We start from the raw sequence: 5,055 nt of genomic DNA, 5'->3' as shown, positions 1-5,055 counted from the left end.
ATTATCTGTGTGTAGATTAGATGACCAACCCCTCCTCATGGCTCCACCCCTGTCAGTCCTGATATAAACCCTGTTTTTCTACCTTACCTCAGATTGACCTGAAGACCTCTGTAAATACTGGCCATTAGTTGTAAGCTAATAAAAGCGTGTTTGTTCTCTTCACAAGTTTCTGAGTACCATCGATCACATTACACTGCCTCGTTGGAATCACGGTGAACTGCATGGGTGGAGGGGGGAACGGGGGGGGGGGGAAAGAGAGGTCTGTGGGGGGAAAATAGATTGCTGTATAGGTGTTGGGGAGGCCTTGAGATGTCAGGAAATGGGGCACAAAGCCATTGCCCTGATCTTGCAGCCACAGTATTTAAGTAACCGGTCAATGGTGACCCCAAGATATTGTTTGTCCTTCCCCAAGATGTTGAGCTCAGAATTTTCCTGAGAAATTCCAGGTTCAAGATTAATTTATTGTCATGTAATAAAACAAAAATGTAATATTGCACAAAATGTCCATTAGTCTGCTGTAAGGGTCGGCTTTAGTATACACTGGCACTCCTCATAGTAAGAGAAAGAGAAGCAAAAGAGAGTCTCTTCGGAATTGAGTGCCCATGGAATTGCCTCCAGCGCTCCTGTAGCTTCTATATGTTGGCAACCTGAGCTCCATGTCCAAATCTCCAATATAATCAGGAATTTTTCAGCCTCTGAGGCCCTGTTAACATCAGGAAGCAATGGACAAGGCAGACATACTGAACTTCTTTGGAGAACCCTGTGGTAATGTCCCAGCTGTGTTCTAATATTGGATTCCCCACAAATTCCTGCAATCCTCCATTGGGAAATCTATTTTCTTAATTACTTTCAAAATTTGTAAGATGAACTAGTTTTTGGTTTTTGAACCCAATGTTTACCTTCCTTGTTTTATTATTAGTATGTTTTAGTCAGTAGCCTCTGTGACAAATTAAGTTATATTTTATATTGTATATAGATAAGTTTTAAAAGGAGATAAATTGTGTTAGTTTTTTTTAATGTAGGTCACATACAAACATTTCAAAACAGATCTCATTTAAAATGTCAGAGCTCTGCTCAAGTCAGACAGTACAGGCTCCGAGTACCTTTGCAAAATCTTTGAAGAATGCCTATAGAGTCGGTGTTAATTGGACATGCTGTGGAGTAATGGATTATTGTTTTAGAAAGCAACAGATGAACGGACTCAGAAGATTGGGTCTGGAGCCGCAGTCTGTTGAAGTGCAGTTGGCTGTTCTAAGAGGGTCATGTGGTTTTTCTCTGAGAGAGAGAGAAAGAGAAATCAGTTCTACAGTTCAGCAGCAGTAGCTGGGACTGGAACATGACAAGCTGGCAAGCTTGTGGAAAAATCTCATTTTGAAGACAGGTTGTGAGTTCTTAGTTCAGTTTATTTAAAGCCCTGTGGTCCATATAAGAGGAGAGGACTGGCTGTATATGTTTCACTTGAAAAAAGGAAATATAAAAGGAACTCTGTACTGACCTGAAAGAAAGTGGTTATCATCTGGAAAACCTTGATGGGGCAAGTTTCTTCGGCAAGACACTGACATGGTCGATTGGAAGAAATTAGTTTGTGTCCAACGAGCAACAATTCTCTCTCTCTGAAAACTGATAAGAACCTTCCTGAGCAGTAACCATTTATCTTTCAAGCCTGGTGAAATTCATAAATGTTAAATTCTGTGCATAGTATAAGAATTGCTTGCAACCAATGAACTTGGAGGTGTGAGAAGTGAGATTGGGCTGTGAATCAAAGAACTTTTCTGAACTTACACACATGTGTGCTTAGAATTAGAAGGGGGTTGTTAGGTTAGTTAAGTTAAAGTGTGATTGTGTTCATGTTTAAAGATAATTAAAAGCAACTTTTGTTTAAGTAACCATTTGTCTTGGTGAATTTCTATTGCTGCTGGGTTTTGGGGTCCTCTGGGCTCATAACACCTCCGAAAGGAGGGGATTGAATTTGATATTTAGTATAATGTTTTTCTTTTTACTGTAAAAAAGGTTTCAGTACTATTCGTATGGCTATACGAGATTTGTTAACACTTTATTTTACTGTTATATAACTATGGAACATTTATTTGATAAAACCAATAAAAATATTGAAACCTATTCAAGATCCCACGCCGAATTCAGTGACAGTTTCAAAAGAGAGGAACAGGCAGGAGAGGGAGGTTATTTTCAGGCACAGGGCAGGAATTGAGTTAATGAAAATAATTGTTTGAAAATCTGCAATTGTTTGATAGTTTTGACAGCTGGTCAGGCTTCTGTGGCTGACTGTCAGCGTGTTAGTGTGCACAGGTTATATTTTCCCTACCATCTGGGAGTGTTACAAGATTGATGCTTGGTACTTAAACTTGGCACTTGAAGTCCTCTTCAACCAGGTTGTGGACCCAGAGGGGCAGTGAGCAGTGGGAAGGTGTCAATCTCAGTAAATTCCCTCCATGTCATGGATTCATCGAATAAAACAACCCAACTTGTCCGTGCCAACCAAAATGCCTGTTAGCCACTAGTCACATTTGCCTGCATTTGCCCATATTTTTCTGTCTACAAATCTGCCTAAATGTTTCATTAAGTATTGTAATTAAGCCTGCCTTTACTACCACCTCTGGCAACGTCTTCTATGCACTCTGTATGATGAATTCTCACCGATGTCCTCTAGCTTCAAATTTCCCTTCTCTGAGGAAAAGATTGTGACCATCTGCCCACTTTGTAATAAAACATTTATAAGATCACCCCTCAGCTTCCTTTGTTATAAGCAAAACAGTCACATCTTTATTTTTCCTCATCTCAAGGCGACAAAGTTTGGATGATTTATAAGTTAGGTTATGTACAGTGTTACGAGCCCAGAGGACCCCAAAACCCAGCAGCAATAGATATTCACCAAGATAAATGGTTACTTAAACAAAAGTTTCTTTTAATTATCTTTAAACATGAAAACAGAATCACACTTTAACTTATTACTATTAACTTACTTAACCACCTTCTAGTTCTAAGCTCATGTGTATGTAATTTTTGTGTAAGTTCAGAAAAGTTCTTTGATTCACAGTCCAATCTCACTTCTCATTTCTCCAAGTTCACTGGTTCCAGGCAATTCTTATACTGTGCACAGAATTTAACATTTATAAAGTTCACCAGGATTTGGTGCTTGAAAGGTAAATGGTTACCACTCAGGAAGGGTCTTATCAGTTTTCAGAGAGAGATTTGTTGTTCCAGGACTCACACAACTGATTCGAACCTAGGTCGCTGGTGCTGTAATAGCATTGGCCCCTAAAAAAGCCAATTTGATCCATTGAATTAATAATGGCTCTCAAGACAATCCCATTGATTCCAATTTCCCCAGGTATTTCCCACATATTTCTCATCTTTTCTATATGTATCTATTCTTTCTTGCTCCCTCAAATCTCCTGTCACCCTGCAGTGATGGAGTTATTCACACATCTGTCAAACTGCAAGTCTTTGGAATGCGTCAGGAGTATTGCATTCAGTTCTGGTCTCCTCAGGATATATATGTTTGGAGAAAGTACAGAGGAGATTTACCAGGATGCCACCTGGATTGGCAAGCATGCCACATGAAGGAAGGTTAGCAGAGCCAGGGCTTTTCTCTTTGGGGCAACGGAGAATGGGAGGCAACTTCAGCGAGGTGTATAAGATTATCTGGGACTTAGATAGGGTGGACAGCCAACGTCCTTTTCCCAGAGTGACAACAGAAAATACCAGAGGACATCAGTTTAAGGTGAGTGGAGGAAAGTTTAGGAGATACATCCGAGGGAAGTTTATTTACACAGTGAGTGGTGGGTGCCTGGAATAATAGTGGAGGCTGGTACAAGAGGGACATTAAAAAAAACTCTTAGATAGGCACATGGATGTTAGAAAAATAGAGGGTTGTTGGTGTGAGATAGGGAAGAATTAAATTGTTGAGAAGTAGGTTCACAAAGGTCAGCACCACACTGTGGGCCAATTATTGTGCTGTGTTCTATGTTCTACATTGGAGGAATGCAGCGGGTCAGGCAGCCACAATAGTTAATTAACCATAAATAACTGGAACAATGAAACCCAAAAGGGAAGTCCATTCTTTACTGAAATGTCGTACCCTTTGTCCGTAAAATACATCAAGTACATAGTCATTCCGAAACTGCAGCTGCATCTGGGTTCAGCCATAACAGTGCTGAGGAAATTGCTTCCTGCTTCTCCTGTCAATGTTACTCAGCTCAACACCTTCCTCTGTGACTCAGATTTTCAAGAGGCAGGAAATGGGATGTTTCAGGGGCAACTTGGTTCTGACTTTTGCGATTAGTTATGGATTCATCTCAGAACTAAACCTCCACAAAGCAAGAGAAATCCCAAGGCTTTAACAGACCAAGACAAGAGATAGGAGCAGGAGTTGAACAAGAAAGTCTGTAAGACCATGAGACAGAGGTGCAGGGGTAGGCTATCCAGGTGTGCCCTCCCCCACCATTTAATCATGATCTTATCCATTTTCTCATTCAGCCCCACTGCCTGGCCTTCTACCTATAACCTTTGATGCCTGGCTAATCAAGAACCTTAAATACACCCATTGACCTGGCCTCCACTACCACCGATGGCAACAAATTCACAGATTTCCCAACCCCTGGCTAAAGAAATTCCTCTGCTTCTCTTTTCTAAGGGGAATGCCCTTCAGTCCTGAGGGGAGATTGAAATGCACGTACGTGCTGGACAAACTCAGCAGGTCACATAGGATCCAGAGAAAGTAAAGGGTAACCAACATTTCAGGCCTGGGCCCTTTGTCAGGTAGAAGCAACAACAGACAAATCTGAATAAATAGGTTTAGGGATTGGAACAGGTGTAGGCCAATCAGCCTCTTGGACCTGTTCTTAGTTAGATCATGATGGATCGGACTGAAACTTTAACTGTTACCCCTTTGATCTTTGCTTTACCTTAAACATATTCAGACACAGTCTTCACCCACTCTAAGGAAGACAGCATCAAATACATGAGAATAAATCATCTAAGTGTGGGTAACACTAAAATGACTGGTGATAAAATTTTTGTGCATTTTTTCAGCAG

This window comes from Narcine bancroftii, chromosome 1, assembly GCF_036971445.1.
Source record: "Narcine bancroftii isolate sNarBan1 chromosome 1, sNarBan1.hap1, whole genome shotgun sequence".
Classification (NCBI taxonomy): Eukaryota; Metazoa; Chordata; class Chondrichthyes; order Torpediniformes; family Narcinidae; genus Narcine; species Narcine bancroftii.
This window is presented reverse-complemented; position numbering follows the sequence as displayed.